The sequence below is a fragment of the Phyllostomus hastatus genome, unplaced genomic scaffold, assembly GCF_019186645.2.
Source record: "Phyllostomus hastatus isolate PE091 unplaced genomic scaffold, TTU_PhHast_1.1 phas_contig_40, whole genome shotgun sequence".
NCBI lineage: Eukaryota > Metazoa > Chordata > Mammalia > Chiroptera > Phyllostomidae > Phyllostomus > Phyllostomus hastatus.
Window position 1 is genome coordinate 50,114,849 of NW_025333872.1, and position 17,623 is coordinate 50,132,471.

A 17,623-nucleotide genomic window follows, 5' to 3' on the forward strand; every position below is an offset into this window, starting at 1 on the left:
CTTTTGGCCAAGTGTGACTACCTTCTATGCCTCAGTTTCCTTTTACAAAAGGAAGGGGTTTGGACTAGATTATCATTAAGGTCTTTAGTTTTGTGATATGATGAGAAAGGAGGAGGAATAGTATTAGGGACTGAACTATCGAGCCTCTCTCTCAATGTACTAGAAGTTTGCAAAGATGTTATCAGCCCTCCTGATTGAACTCTCACTTAACTCAGCAGTTGTCCTCTCCCCTTTCATGCACTATCAATATTTTCCTCTTTTGAGAATCATTACTATCATCATAAAAGTCTATTGGTAAATATGTACCAGTTTTTAAGAAGAACTTGGGCGATCCCATTTCCTTCTCAAGTTAATATTCTATTTCTCTGGTTCCATTTATAGCAAAACTCCAAGTAGCTTATAGTCACTGTCCCTGCTTCTTCTTTTCCCATCAATCCAATAGCAACTTCTCTTGGTAAAGTCAGTATTGATTGCTATGTTGCCCCATCTAATGGTTAACTTCTAATATCTTCATTTTACTTGACTTTTCAGCAGCATTTAACAGAGATCATCATTCTTTTATTGTTTTTTATAAACTTCACTTCACTTCAAGGACACAACTCCTTTAGTTCTACTTCACTGGTTGCTCCTTCTGTCTTCTCTGCTGGTTCCTCCTCACCTGTCTTACTTCTAAAAGTTGAAGTGCCCCAGGTCTCAGTCCTTAGATTTTTTTTTATCTCTGTATGCACTTAGTCCTTTAATAATCTCACCCATTATCATGACTTTAAATATGTACTCTATAGTGATGACTTCCCAATTTACATCTCTAGACTGAACACTCCTCTAAAATCTAAATGTATACATTTCAACTTCCTACTTCACTACTTCTGATAATAATAGCCATCTCACATTTAATATGAACTTGTGTTTCTCGTCAAATTTTCTGCTCCTTCAGTCCTTTCCATCCTTGTAAATAACAAATTCACACTAACAATTTGCATATGTCAAAACCTAGGATTCACTTCTGATTCCTAATTTTTTTTCTTTTCTTTTTTGCTTTTACTTTTAATTATTTACTCCTGGGTCGTAAGTTTTTGTTTCTTCGATTTCTTCTGAGCTATCTTTTTCTTCTATGCAGTCTCCTCTTCTGGTTTAAGAACAATCTGCTCTTTTTCAGGAAGGATCATCTCAATGTTGCAGAGAGCTCATGTATGGGTTAATCTGCCCATGAGCTCTATAAATGCCACATCTTGGGAGCTTTGTTCACTTGGTTGTGCTCAATGACTAAAGAACCTACATCTAAAACCTTATATCTAGCATTCCTGTCAGCATTTTTAAGCATGTGCACCAAAAATTTAACACTCTTTTTGGGCTACCAATGCTGTATCCAGCTCCACTGTTTGGCCTGAGCACACCTACCAACTCCACCATTGTAACAACAGAATGTCACACATTGCTTCTGTAAAGTGACATCCTTCAGATACTTGGTGGCTTTTCTAATATGCATACCCTTGAGGGCCTGGGTAGTTTCATGAGTGTTCTTAGAGTGAACACAAAGACTTGAACCTCTTGATTTGCATGAGTTTGTGGGGTTTTCTGTGCCAAGTGGATAGCAAACAATTTTCAGAGATCACCTCTGGCTGCTTCAGGGAAGAGTTGATTCCTCTTTTTTATTAACATTGTAGCCCAATTCATCAGGAAGTCTTGGTGGCTCTGCCTTAGAAACATATCCAGAAGTTGGTCTCTTCTTATCACAACTGCCACCCTGGCCCAAGCCACCACCACCTCTTCCCTGGATGTTGTTATAGTCTCCTAGTTAATCTCTGCTTTCACCTGTGTGTCCTGTAGCAGTCAGTGTGATCTTTCTAAAGTAAAATTCCAATTGTGTTACACCCTTGTTCAAAACCTTATAAAGATTACCCATATCACCAGAATAAAATCCACAGTCTTTAACATGACTCAAAGAGCCCTACTTCAATAGGCCCTGTTATTTTTCTCTCTAATCTCACTTCCTACCACTCTTCCCCTCACATACTCTGTTCCAGTCACATTGGCCTTATTGATATACCTGGAATTTACTAGGCACACTTCTACCTACATAGCCTTCCCCCTTACTTTCTTTGAGTATCAAACATCATCTTATCAGAGAGACCTTTTCTAGCCATCCATACAAAATAGCACCTTCCTCCATCAGTCTTTCACCATTTACCCTGCTTTATTCTTTTTCATATCACTTATCATCTCAGATATTACTTAATTATCTAAATGCAGAACTGCTCTAAGATTGGTTAATTGAATTGGCTAATTCAATGGCTCACAATGACAGGCCTCTGGCCTCCTTAGCATGTTGGTTTCTGCCCTCATGTTTTTTCTCTCACAACTGATTGCTATTATTCTAGGAAACACAACATTCATCCTCACACACATTCAAAGAGAAGTAATGGGACCTCTATCCTCCGGACATCCTTATTAATATCAGGATAAACCTTTCCCATGTATCTCCAGAAGACATTTCCTTATGTCTTTCTTGGCCAGAATTGTCTCACTTGCCAATTCCTAACCACTCAAAAGCAAGAGAAAGGGAACTGTCATAATTGATGTAAATGAATCAAGATTTATTCTCTGGGATTTGGAGTTATTTAGCACTCTTTCTGAAACCCTTCACAACTTTTTTTTAATGAAATTTTAAAAACTTGATAAAGTTTTTTTCTTACTTTATTTTTAAAAATATTTTATTTATTTATTTTTAGAAAGGGGAAGGGAAGGGGAAAAAGATAGAAACATCAATGTGTGATTGCCTCTAGCATTCCCCCTACTGGGACCTGGCCCACAACCCAGGCATGTGCCCCCACTGGGAATGGGACCAGCAACCCTTTGGTTTGAAGACTATGCTCAATCCACTGAGCCACACCAGCCAGGGCTCACCCTCAGTTTTAAAAATAATCCTCCCTGGATGATATATTGACTGATTTTAGAGAGAAAAAGGTGTGGAGGTGGAGAAAAAGAGATCTATGTGAGGTAGAAACATTGATAGGTTGCCTCCTGTATGTGCCCAAACTGAGAATTTTACCCGCAACCATTTGGTGCATGGGACCACACTCCAACCAACTGGGCCACCCTGCCAAGGTCCTTCACTGCTTTCATACACAAATAAAAAAGGTTATGTTAGCAAGAAAGAAGTGGAGACATCTTAATAATGTTTTCTACACTCATGATTAATCAAAGCCCCACTTTTGTTGGCCACTTCTTTTCTAAAGAAGTTGTCCTCTCACATATTTCTACAGCTGATCATTTGAATCAAGTCAGTCTCCCCATTTATCTCTCTTGTATTTAACTGTATTCACTCATAAGAAATGTATTATTTGATACTGAATACCTAACAACCTTGAAACTTAGTGACATAGAAAACCAATTTCATACATCATGATCAAATGAGATTTATCCAAGGTTGGTATAACATTCACAAATCAATAAATGTGATTCATCACATAAACAAAATGAAGGATAAGAACCACATGAAAAAGCAGTTGATAAAATCCAGCTTCCATTTATGATAAAAATCTTTCAGCAAAGTTGGAATAGGGGGAACATACCTAGACATAATAAAGGCCATATATGACAAATCCACTGCCAGCATCATACTCAACAGGGAAAAACTGCAAGCATTCTTTTTAAGATTGGGAAAAAGAGAGGGCAAAGAGACTTCTGGCCAAGATGGAGGCATAGGTAGACACACTGTGCCTCCTCACACAACCAAAATAAGGTCAGCAACAATTTAGAAACAAGATAACAACCAGATCTGACAGAAAATTGGACTGTATGGAAGTCAGACAACCAAGGAGTTAAAATAGATACATTCATCCAGACGGGTAGAAGGGGCGGAGTCAGGCAGCCAGGTGGAGAGGGGTCATGGCATAAAAAGCACTGGATGTGTAACACATCCTGAGTACGTAAGGCTCCCCGAGTGCAAGACCACAGCAGGTGGACCCTGGGCGCACAGGAAGCTGGCAGACTCTGTGAGGTGGCGACTGTGAAGCAAGGGACTGCGAGCAAGGTGCCTGGCTGTCTGGGCCACATTCACTCGCAGATAAAGCAGGCGAAATTGGGCAGTAAGACAGATCATGCAACCCAGGGTCCCAGCACCAGGAAATAGAACCTTGAAACACTAATTGAAAACACCTGTGGGAGTTGAGGCACAGGGAGAGACTTCCAGCCTCACAGGAAAGTGCATTGGAGAGACCCACAGGGTCCTAGGACATACACAAGCCCACCCACACAGGAATTAGCACCAGAAAGGCCCAGTTAGCTTGGGGGAAGGGACTGAAATCCGACAGAGAGAGGAGCAAGTGTCATTGTTTCCTCTCAGACCCCACCCCCACATACAATATCACAACCCAGCAACTGGGTTGCCCTGCCCTGGAGAACACTTAAGGCTCTGCCCCTCATACATAACAGGTGCGACCAGATAAAAAAAAAAAGGCTCAAACAGAGGTACAAATCAAAGCCTCAGAGTCAATACTTTTAAGTGACTAAGAGATAGCCAACCTATTAGATGCACAGTTCAAAGCACTGGTGATCAGGATGCTCACAGAGTTGGTTGAATTTGGTCGCAAATTAGATGAAAAAATGAAGGCTACGATAAGAGAAATGAAGGAAAATGCACAAGGAACCAACAGTGATGGAAAGGACACTGGGACTCAAAACAATAGAGTGGACCAGAAGGAAGAAAGGAACAACCAAACAGAAAAGAATGGAGAAATAAGAATTCAAAAAAATGAGAAGCTTAGGAACCTCCAGGACATCTTTAAACGTTCCAACATCTGAATTATAGGGGTACTAGAAGGGGAAGAGGAAGAGCAAAAAGTGGAAAAGTTATTTGAACAAATAATAAAGGAGAACTTTCCCAATCTGGCAAAGGAAATAGACTTACACGAAGTCCAGGAAGCTCAGAGAGTCTCAAAGAAGTTGTACCTAAGGAGGAACACACCAAGGCACATCATAATTACATTAGCCAAGGTAAAAATGAAGGAGAGAATCCTAGAAGCAGCAAGAGATAAGGGCACAGTCACCTACAAAGGAGTTCCCATCGGACTGTCAGCTGATTTCTCAAAAGAAACCTTGCAGGCAACAAAGGGCTGGAAAGAAGTATTCCAAGTATGAGAGGCAAAGACCTATATCCCAGATTGCTCTATCCAGCAAAGCTTTCATTTAGAATGGAAGGGCAGATAAAGTGCTTCTCAGATAAGGTCAAGTTAAAGGAGTTCATCATCACCAAGCCCTTATTTTATGAAATGTTAAAGGGCCTTTTGACCCAGCAATCCTACTTCTGGGAATATATCCAAAGGAACCCAAAACTCTAATTCAAAAGAACAAAAGAACCCCTATGTTCATTGCAGCAATATTTACAATCACTGAGATATGGAGGTAGCTCAAGTGTCCATCAGTAGATGAGTGAATAAAACAACTATGAGACACTTATACAATAGAAAGCTACTTGGCCGTAAAAAAGAAAGAAATTTTACCCCTTGTGACAGCGTGGATGGCCTAGAGACAGTTATGCTGAGTGAAATAAGGCAGTCAGAGAAAGACAAATACTATATGTTTCACTCATATGTGGAATCTAATGAACCAATTGAACTAACAAGCAAAATAGAGACAGACTTATAGATAGAGAGCAGGATGACTGCAATGGGACAGGGGCAGGGGAGGTTAAGGGTGGAGGGATTGAGCAGAAAGGAAAAAAGGACTCATGGACGTGGACAACAGTGTGGTGATTGTGCAGGTGGGTAATGAGGGGGTTAAATGGAAATGAAAAAAATACAATAAAATTTTTAAAAGACAAAAAAAGAGAAAAACTATGTACTTATTCACAATTCTGCAATTTGGGCCAAAATTTCCTAGATGGAACTTTTGCTGGTATAACCTGGACTCATTCAAGGGGTTGTAGTCATTTGGTGGGCAGCTGGAGGCCAGGTTTCTCTTTCTCCATATGATCTTTTACTTTTAAGGAGACTAGATCAGGCTTTTAAAAAATGAATTTTTAAAAATTTATTTTCTTTAAGCTTTTATTTATTATTAGAGAGAGAGAAGGGAGAAAAAGAGGGAGAAAAACATCAATGCGTGGTTGTCTCTCATGCGTCCCCACCGGGACTGGGCCACAACTCAGGCATATGCCCAAACCAGGAATCAAACCAAACCCTAGACCTCTCCATTCGCAGGCCTGCACTCAATCCATTGAACCACACCAGCGAGGGCTAGATCAGGTTTTTTCACACAGTAATCAACAGTGTACTAAAAGAAAAGCCCCAATGTACAAACATTGATCAAGTTTCTGCTGGCGTCACATTGAGCAAAGCAAGTCACACAGCCAAACCCAGAGTGTTTGTGAGAGGACATTATACACGAGCACAGATACCACAACATCTGAGCCACTGAGGATGCTTATGTAACAGTTTACCACAAGAGATTAACCATGGAAGAGAAAAGAAAAATCACTGGAAGAATCATGAAAATCAAAGAGCCATTCTTTTGGGAATACTGTACAACTTCTATAAGCTGTGACTGAACTAAATGTAAAAATGAGAGTACCAAGTTTATGGAATAAAACCTCTGCTATGTATGATTTATTATATATTTAAAAAATTATACATTAATTATCCAAAACTAAATTCAAGTTTGGGTGAAGACAACAGAATCAGGTACAGGATTAAAAATGAAATATCTTTCTAGATATTTTATTTAGTGTACAAAAGCAACCAAGCTTTATCTCAATTTAGTCTCTATTGTTTTCTTTCTGTTTATTGGTTTTATTTTACCCAGCATCATTGTGTTGTGAAAACCAAAGTCGTTATTAAAACAGAACCCCAAAATTGTCTTCAATTTGTCAACTCTATTTTTTTAATTAAAACAATTTTTACTGATTATAGAGAAAGGGAAAAGGAAGGAGAAATAGAGGGAGAGAATCCAGTTAGCTGCCTCAAGGCCTGCAACCCAGGCATGTGGCCTGATCTGGAATCAAATCAGTGAACTGTGACCTTTAGGTTTGTGGGAGGATGCCCAGCTAACCGAGCCACACTGGCCAGGGCCATTTTCATACAAAAGGAATCTACACATAGGTAATCCAGAGTTGGTGGTTCCATTAAGTCATCTGGGATCCTGCGTCCTTTGTCTTCTGTTTGGGCATTCTCAACACATGGCTTCCATACACAGGGTCATTTCATAAACTAAGGTGGCTTCTATAGTCCTAGCCATGTGTCTGCATGCAGGTATCAGAAAAGGCAAAAGGAGTCTGAGTCATCTTCTTAGTCACAGACAACTCTCTGCTTCCATCACATTAACCAGAGCTTACAGAATGATATCTAGCTACAAAGAGGTTGGGGAACACACAATCTTTGTTCCAGACAGCAATGTACTTAGCTGTAATGCAGTGCAATCAGGGTTCTCTTGGATGATGGGGAAAATGGGTACTTGGGAGGAAAAAGACTTTGCTATAATGACTAAGGCAATGTAGTGAAAATGTGCATTTTTTTCCCTGCCAGAATCTATGAAGACTTCAATTATGACTGGGAATATCCTCTTTGTGGATATCTCCATCCTTCCCTTATTTATTAGGGCAAAAGCTCATTTTCTCAGCCTTCTTTTTGTTTCTAGGGCATAGGAATGCAGCTTGGGATCTAAGTCAGATGCTAACCCCCCAGGGCCTTGGTTTGGAGATAATGTGAAAAGGGCAATACCTGTGTGGAGTCCATTTTTGTGAGGGTAGCAGCAGAGACATCACCCTTCCTGAGGCATTAGTGGCAGAGGTCCATGCTCAGATTTGTCAGCTCAGTTTGTGGGTCTATGTCCTGGGCCGTGGCTGTGGTGAGTCCATTGGAGTCATGCTGTGATCTAACTTGAGCAGTTTTCCTGGGGGAGTAGCCTCCAAGTAGCCTCTGATTTCTGGCATTGGCTTAGAATTAAGACTGCATACATCATATCTGTTTCTGCTTCAACTATTAAGAAAGGATTTCTGATGTTTTGTATCTGGCTAGTTTGCTAGGGTTTCTGTAGCAAAGTACCACAAACTATGTGAATTAAACAACATAAATTTATTGTCTCACAGTTACTGAGGCCAGAAATCCAAAATCAAAGTGTTGGCAGAGTTGGTTCTTTCTGAACTACCCTGGCTGTGAGAAAAGGGTCTATTCCAAACCTCAGTTTTTGGCATGTAGATGACCATCTTCATGTTCATATGATGGTCTTCCTACATTCATGTTTGTGTTCAGATTGTCCCTTCTTAGAAGGACACCATATTGGGTTAGGATCCCACCCAATTACCTCATTGTAATTTGCTTACTTCTGTGAAGTCACTATCTCCAAATAAGGTTACATTCTGAAGTCCTAGGGGTTAAGATTTTAATATATAAATTTGGGGGGGACACAACTTAACCCATAACAATATGTAAAGACCCTCACTGATGCAGTTACACCTTGGGACACAAAATTAGGGACAAAGTAACCCCAGTCTCAGTAATAATACAGAAGACTGTCCTCCTCCCCACTGCCTTCCCTCTTTCCTATTGGTTTCAAAAAGCAAAACAACAGGGTTCCAAAAGTCAAGGATAATGTAAAATAAATTTACTGATTTTTAAAAGGAAAGGTCTTTGTACAAACTCACTGAATTTAAGCTGTTTATAGTTGACTTAAGCATGGTCTACATTTGGTGGCTTCTGTTTCAGCTGAGAAGAGGAAAGAATTTTGTTCAATGCCACAGGTCTAGCATTTTTTATTGTGACAGCTTTGGACACTGTGCCTGTGGGTTCCTGAGGCCTGATGGGGCACCACTGTAACTATAAGGATTCCAGATGGCCATTTAGACCACAGACTGCAACTCAGTACATTCCCTCTGAGTTGTATCTCCTTGGTATAATTGGTTAAAAAAGCACAGAACAAAAGAATCTATTTTTCACATATTTCAATGAAATATTGGCAGTATATACACACCTACTGCCTGTCTCAGATCTTGCCTGCTGTACCATAAATCTACTTTTTCCCAGCCCTGTGTACTCATATTTATTTTTTTAAAGATTTTTCCCTGGCTGGCGTAGCTCAGTGGATTGAGCGCGGGCTGAGAACCAAAGTATTGCAGGTTCGATTCCCAGTCAAGGCACATGCCTGGATTGCAGGCCACGGCCCCCAGCAACCACACATTGATACTTCTCTCTCTCGCTCTTTCTCCCTCCCTTCCCTCTCTAAAAAATAAATAAATAAAATCTTTAAAAATTCACATGTCCTTTAAAAAAGATTTTATTTATTTATTTTTAGAGAGGGAAGGGAGGGAGAAAGAGGGAGAGAAACATCAATGTGCGGTTGCTGGGGGCTGTGGCCTGCAACCCAGGCATGTGCCCTGACTGGGAATTGAACCTGCGATGCCTTGGTTCACAGCCTGCGCTCAATCAACTGAGCTACACCAGCCAGGGCCTCATACTTATTTTTTTTAAAGGTACTATGGTTTCTTTACTTGGGGATTTTTTTTCTGTTTTTTTTTAAAGACTTTATTTATTTTTTATTTTTAGACAGAGCGGGGGAGAAGAGAAAGAGAGAGAAACAATAATGTGTGGTTGCCTCTTGTGCACCCCACATGGGGGAACCTGGTCATGCCCTGGCATGTGCCCTGACTGGGAATTGAACCAGCGACCCTTTGGTTCGCAGGCTGGTGTTCAGTCCACTGAGTCACACCAGCTAGGGCAGTATTTTGCCATGTATAATATGCACCCACATTTTTGGCCCAATCTTTCAGGAAAAAACCTTTCATTTTAATTTTTAAATTCAACTTTTATTTATTTATATTTAGACACTTGGTTTTTGTATTCTAAAGGAATTTTAGCATTTATTTTTGACAATATTATGGTACAATAAATTTTTGTAACAAATAATTACAAAACACAAGAGCAGATACAAGGTATTTCAGGTACTACCCATGTATAATATGTATCCTCATTTTTCCCTGAAAAATTTTGGCACAAAGAATGCTTTATACGGGGCAAAATATGGTATAAGTGGTTTGCTCTTTATGATGCTAGCTATCATTGATGATCATTTCCTGTACCCATTATTTCACCAAGGGTTCCAAAACATTCATACTTAAATTTTCAAACTCCTTTTGCATCTATTATCTGGAATATGTCTACGAAGCAAGGCTTCCCTTCATCAATTGTTTGTTGCTCTGAAGTATATATGACCATCTTATATGACTGCCTAAGTGGGCCCTGGTGTTGGAAGTCCTATTCCATTTACTTTATCATGTACAATTTCCAGCCTAACAGTACAGAAGCTTAGCATAGGGCTCAGCAAATGGTAAGCGTAGGTATCGTTATAAAGATACGAGTCCTGGTCAGCTGGCTTAGCTGGTTGAAATGCCATCCCCATAACCAAGGTTGTCCCTGGTCAGGGCACATACAAAAAACAACCAATGAATGAACAAATAAGTGGAACAACAAAGTGAATCCTCTCTCCTGTGTCTCTCCCTCTCCCTTCTTCTCTCTCTCTAAAAGCAATTAAAATATGAATAACCAACATTTCTGAGTACATCCTATGTCCTGAATGCTGTGCTAAGCACTTTCCATCAACATCTCATAATCTCAACAAATAATCTCATCTTATTACTCATATTTCACAAATGAAGAAACTGAAGAACAGAAAGATTATCCTAACACATGTTTAGTACTTGGCAGAGGCAGGATTTGAATCCAGTCAGCCTGACCCTGGAGTCCACTCTCTCAACCACAAGGATATCACATAATAACTTAATGATCCTCACAGAAAAAAGCAGATATGTGAAGCCAATTAACCTTCTGGAAGTGTGTGGTCAATTGAAAATAGCCTGAACATTTAACTTTAAAGGATGTGGGAGGAATTCTGTTTCTATTATTTACTGTGTGACCCTAGACAATCTTCTTACCTCTGAACTTTTCTCATTGGTAAAAGATAATGAAATCTGCCTCACAGTGTTGTTATGGTGGTTAAACTTAACAGGCTGTCTTGCGTTGGACCTTTAAAAAATTATAAAAATGTATGCATGCTCAATAATAAAAAGACAAATAACCCAAATAAAAATGGGAAAAGGATTTGAATAAACATTTACCCAAAGAAGATGTACAAATGCAAGAAGCACATAAAAAATGCCTAAGTGTTAGGTTTTTTTAGTCATTCGTGAGATGCAAATTGAAAATGCAATGAGATACTATTTAACATCTATGATAGTATAATAAAAAAGACAGATAAAAACCAATACTGGAGGGTATGAAAAAACTGGGATCTTCCTACACTGCTGTGAAAATGTATAATGATGCAAATAGCATGAAAATTATTCAAAGAGTTAAATATAGACCCAGCAAATCATTCATAGGTATACATTTATCCAAAAGAAATGAAAACATGTATATACAAACAAAAACCTGTGTGCAAATGTTCATAGTGACATTATATATAATAGCAAAAATGTACAAAGAACCCAAAGCTCTATCAACTAATGAATAGATAAATAAAATGTGATATATCTGTATAATGGAATACTATCCATTCATAAAAAGGAATGACATCCTAATACATGCCACAACATGGATGAAACTTGAGGAATTACGCAAAGTAAAAAAAATACAGTCACAAAAGACCACATGTTGTATGGGTCTACTTATGTGAAATATAAAGAATAAGCAAATCTTTGTAGACAGAAAATATATTGGTAGTTGCCTATAAATGGGGAGTTTGGGAATGAATGGGGAGTCATAGTGATGTGTGTGGGCTTTCTTTGGGAGGGGCAAATTCAAGTATTCTAAAATCGCTTGTGTGATGATTACACAATCCTGAACATACACTAAAGAAAATAACCACCACAAACATTGAATTGTACACTTTAAATGTACCGTGTATGTACATTTAAATGTATAGCATGTGAATTATATCTCAATAAAGCTGTTTAGCAAGCAGCAATATTTTTGTCTATGGGCATAAGAATTCATCTTTTGTAACCTTACCTAATTTTTGTGTTGGAATTAAATATATATTTGAAGGGTTATCTGAATGTGAATCCTTACTGTAAAATAAAAGATACATGAGATTCAGACATGCTTTCAGGAAGCTAAAGTGGATCATCATTTGATCATGGACAGGAATAACATGAGTGATGGCATTACATTTTAAAACAGACAGACACACAATTAGCAGTGTCACTAGGAGAATATACAGGATCCTACTAGTGAACCTACTCCTTGTTATTCAGAGATGCTAGTCATGAACCTGAATTCAGTTTTTAGTTGTGACATAAGCTAAACATTTTTATTGTTTTTTTTTCCCCTATTGCTATCACTTAATGAACTGTGCCACTCACAGATTGTCCTAAGGGCCATACAGGTACCTGCCAGGACAGTTTCCTCCTGTGAGGCACCACTTTCTGAAGAGTTGAAAAATGGATCATGGGTTAAAGGAAAATTTTGTGCCTTCTAAACATAGATTTACAACTTCTTTTACGATGTGGGCCAGCCTGGGGAGAAAGGAGGGTCTGAGGTCTGATGAGGAATTAAAATATAAAAAAAAACGTTTGACTCCTGGCTCACCACTGGGGCTTATCCCAAGCTTAGACAGCCAGGTCTCCTATCCTTCAGGGAACGGCTGTTTCCAGGTGGATTTAAACAAATTAAGAAACACGAAAGGAAATCCAGATAATTTTGGAACTATCTGCTGTCACCCTCACTGTTCTTTTGTTCAGTGTTCATCTGTCATTTCTGGCTTCTCTGCTCCTCAGGGGCTAAAAGAAGCTGTCACTGCCCCCTGCTTAGACAACTGTCCCAGCCTCAGCTTCAGGCTGACTTTTCAGCTTTTAAAAGACCTTCTCACCTTCACCTGTCATGTTGAGGTGGAGATTTACAAGGAACTATCTATCTTACAAACACAGTCTGAATGTATATGAATCCTTATCCTTATGCTTGTGTTTTAACGTAGTGTGAATATATTTTACACATACACACAAACACAAAGCAAGAAATATTTTCATTGACTTACTTGGTTGTGAAGTTCTCTTTAACATACAAAAGAAGATACTATTGTTTCTTTTGACTTCCCCCACCCTAATTCAAATTCCAAATTGTTATTATTGCCCCAACACAGGGTACGTTCTTGGGGTTGGGGATGAGGGGCAGAGATAAAGAAAGAATGAAAGCCAGCTCTTCAAGGGGAAGGAGGGGAGACCGTCTGGGAATCTCAAGAACATCTTTATTTCCCCTTTTAACTCTCCGCCTTTCTGATTAAAGGGTTCAGCCCCGTTCCCCCGCCCGCGTTCAATTATCCCCCAGCATCTTTTCTCTAAATCTGTCACCACCACTTGCTAAACGGCAGCCCCACCGTGAGCCATTAGCCCTGTTCTTTTCCGTTTCGCTTTTCCCCCCTTCAGTTTCTCCCTGCAAGCTTTATAAATTTCCCTTGGAGGAGGAGTGTTCAAACGGGTGGAAGTCTAAACACAATGCAACCTGAGAATTTGTCACTCTCCGCATATGCTCCTGAGTGCTTTAATCCCAATTAGGGGCGGCTGACACACGGTCCTATTCATTCCCATCAGCTCTTGAATACATTTGCCTAGAAATGAACTTCACAAATAGAGGCGCTCCTAAATGTGCCCAACAGCAAGGAAAATCGAATTGAGTGCGGGCTCATTCGGCAGCGGCCGGCAGAGGAGCGTTGAATGTGGAGGTGCCCCGAGACATTGCAATTCAGCAACATGCTCGCTGACTTTTCTTTGCACCATGTCAACCGAAAGAACCAAGAAATAAGTTGGGAAACTCCGGTTAAAAGGCAACTTGAGAGGGACTCTGAATACTTTTATTGAGCCTCTTCCAATGAAGCACTTAAAAAACAACATAAAAGGCACCACAAAACCCACCAGCGGCGTCCGGGCTGCATCCTAGCCCCGCGATTGGAGCCTCCCCGGCCGCGGTGCACCCACCGGCCTCGCAATTAAGGGGAAAATGGCCTCGTTGCCGGCGTGTCATCTGTTGGCGTTCCCAGAGCCCGTCGCCGCCGCCCTATTCAAGCCCGGCCTTAATGTCCCACCCGCGCCTCGGGGGCTGCGCAGCTGGTCCGTGCTGACCCCGCGGCCTCGCGGGCGCGGACACCCTCGGGAGGCGCGGCTCGGGCCACCTCAGACCCCGACTCCGAGGAGTCTTCACGTTTCCCTCGCGGCTTCTCCTGCAGCCCCCGACTCCAGCGGCTCCCTCCATCCCGGGGTTCGGGACTCTGCGCACCGCCGGGGTGGTGGGGGTGGAGGGTTTTGGTGACTCCCCAACACCCCGGTCCTTAAGATCTAGCGACACCGGGGGCAGCCAACTGCCCGCCCCTGGCCCCCGGCACCTGAAGCCCAGGAGCTTTGCGTCCCGGACGCCGGCAGCTCTGGAAGAGGGTGTTCCGAAAGGAGGCGCTGATCGCAGCCTCGAAGTCGCGCGGGGGCTCTTTTCCTCGTGGCGGAGTCGCCGTAAGTTACACGGGCGCATCGCTCGCAGCTTTTGGAGCCCGGAGCTGGGACGCAATCCTGCGCGGGCGGGGTTCGCCCCCAACGCTGTCGGCCTGGGGAAACGCTGCGGCGAGAGCCAGTCCCGGCGGCAGGCCCCTCCGCTGGCTGCTGCTTCGGGAATCCCGTTGCGTTAGGGGCAACCTGTTACGGGGCGGGAGTCCTGCCCGCGCGGTCCCTGGTGGGCAGAGAGCGGGGCCGCCCGAAACCGCCTCTCCCCGCACCTCGATGCAGAAGGGATTACGCTTTAATGCGGCCTCTGGACGCCCATTTTAAGTTCATAAAAAAGCCGAGTGGAATGTTTTGATTGAGTCTCAACATTGTCTTTGAATAAGGCTGAGACCATGTAATTAATGTGTCTTTTTAATAAGGGACAATACGGCCGTTCAAGCTATTTAATTTCATTTAATTTTCCATCCCATTTGCTGCATAGCCCGCTTTTACTTTTAACACCCAGCTTTTCACGGCCCATCTTGCTCCACTGGGCACATTAGATTGGTTTCACCCTTGCTTTTTAGGGGAGGAAAAATAAAAGAAAATGTGTTCCTTTCCTCCTTTGTGGACAATTTATTTCACTTGGGGAACTTCAACTCTGAGCCACAGGACAGAATAAAACTCAGCGAGCTGGTGTGAATGCCTCTGGCGCAGTCCCTTTCTTCTCGTGGGGCTGGGAACCAGCCACAATTGGCTATATTAATAAATAACTTTCCTCACAGTCGGCCTTTACATGGTCCTATTGATAAAATTGTTCGCGTGTCGTTCACGCTTTTTCACTCATTAAGGAGGGCCAGGGAGGAGCCCCCGAAACCAGGCCCCGCGCTCGCCCCTTCCCGCTCATAGTCCTGGTAATTTAAACTGGGTGTCATCCCCGAGTCTCCAGGCCAGAGGTTAGAGGGACATGTTCATGGCTTAAATTTATTGCCCTCTACTCTTCGGAATGGCTTCCTCTCCTCCTCCCCTCCCCGGGCTTTCGCCATTCATGGGCCAGCGGATCAAAGTCTCCTTTCTCTCAGTCGCGGGCAGCTTTCGTGGCCCGTGGAGGGGCATGTGGAGGAATAAGGGGAAAAATCAGTGGCAGCTCCTTCAGAAAGTGGCCCTGGGCATGGCGTGGCTGCAGGGTCAGAGGAACTGCAGCATGCGGCCGCTCAGACGCTCCGAGCGCCTCTGTTCTCTGCCCCAGCAGCCGCGTCTGCACAGACCTTGGAGTTAGAGTTAGCACAGAGGCCGGCCATCCATGTATCATGTAGACCTGCTTGGATTGCCCCAGTAAGCAAACCACGAGTTTTGGAGCACCTCAAACCCACTCATTCTATAGATCATTGCGGTGACCTTCGCAACCGTTGGGTGGAAGCCAAGTGTCTGCATTATCATTCCCTGTGTAAGGGTTTGGAGACTGAGGCTCTGAAGCTATTCACAGAAGGGCCTTTGAGTCTTGAGTGACAGCACAAACTGAATGACCCCGAGTCTGCTGACCGTGTCCAGTAAGGCGAACTCAGGTCTCAATCCAGCCATGCCACACGGAAATATTTTGAGGGCCTTGTGAGACAAACTGCTGAGTTAAAGGTGTCGCCACCTTGCGTCCTGCCGCTGTTGTTAGTCAGAGTCACCCTATCAGTAGCCTAAGAACAGCACCTTCCTAGGGCAGAGCAGAGCCGAGTGGAGAACTCGACTTGGGGGCTGCTGGGAGCCCTCCTCCCATTTATACAGAGGTTGGGCCACAGACACCAGGTCCGAAACTCAGAGTCACTCAGGCCTCGCCTGTAATTCCGCCTTGGGCTAGCGCCCAAATACATAGGATTTGGGGAGCAGTATCCGAGATTAGCAGTGCAAGGCAGGTGTGAACAGAACTGTCACACATATCTGATTAACTAGATTACTTGACTATATATTTTGAAAATAAATGTCCCTACACAAATTGGAGACTTCCCCCAAAGAAAACGAGAAGCACTCTGATTTAACTCTGAAGTATCCATCTCCTAGTTCGTAAACTGGGCTAAAAGGCAGGGGTTTCCAATGCCCACCTCGGCCTCATTTCCCCCATCTTTGGTAAAGGGTTTTTGTTGTTGTTGAGGATTTTTTGTTTGTTTGTTTCCTTTTTTTTAGGCTAGCTTATTGGTTCTCAGGAAATTAGCCCCAAGGATTGCTTCACCGTTTTAAACTTAAACGCAAATCAGGGTTAGGGGCAGTTGGTTGGCATGTGTGGGAGACTTGATTAAAAACCCAGTGGGCAGAACCCCTCTTCCCCCTTGGGTGTGGTCAGGGTGTGGCATACCCGGCAAAGCCGGGAACCTGCAGCTGCTTCCCATTCTCCAGAGTAGTGTGGCCTGGGAGTATCCAAGACCACTTATACACAGCTGACCTCGTCTCCCAAAAGTGGTCCAGAATGCTTCATATTTCAGGGCGAAACTGGACAGAGGGAACGATAAAGCTGTACTAAATAGACGACTGGCCTGAACCCAATCCCCTGAAATGGTAATATGGTCGTTATTTAAAAAGTGTAGGTATTTTCTGGTGTTTTCCCATCAAGTACCTGCCTAATTTCTGTATGGCACACGCCAGAAATCAATAGAAGTTAACAAGTCCTCCAAACAGTCTCCATCTCTTTGTTTAATCTCCTTTACAATAAAGCCAAGGGGAGAGAATTAAAAATCTTTGAAGTAGACCAAAGCTCAAAGGAATCAGCCAAGTAGACTTAAAGTAGTCACTTATTTCCCAAAACTGGTTTGTCGGCTAACAATAAAAGGAAGTAAAATTTATGGAGAAATTATACAGTGGATTTGTCACTTAAAATATCGTAACTGTCTCGAGGACAATACCCCATGCTGAGGATTAATGGTCCCGCCGGACCTTTGATTCAGCAGCGCCTTTTCTTCGCCCTTGACAAATTGGATTTTTAGGAATGGGAAGGTCGCCTGGACCATTGTGCGCCAGCCATTCAGAGGCCTCGATTATGCAGGGGGCTGAGGGAACCACTCCATGTGACCCTCTCGGGTGGGACTCTGCAGCTGCTTCGCAGCACAACTCTCTCACCAAACTCCGCGCCCTTGCGCTGGCGGTGCCAAAAGGCGCCCGCCCGGATTGAAAAGGCGCACTGCATGCCCGGCCGCG

General features: G+C 42.6%; 1 pseudogene; it reads right to left on the bottom strand.

The window, feature by feature from the left end:
* Window positions 1–1,052: 1,052 nt before the first annotated feature.
* LOC123822028 lies at window positions 1,053–1,594 on the bottom strand (annotated as a pseudogene).
* Between the last annotated feature and the right edge of the window lie 16,029 nt (window positions 1,595–17,623).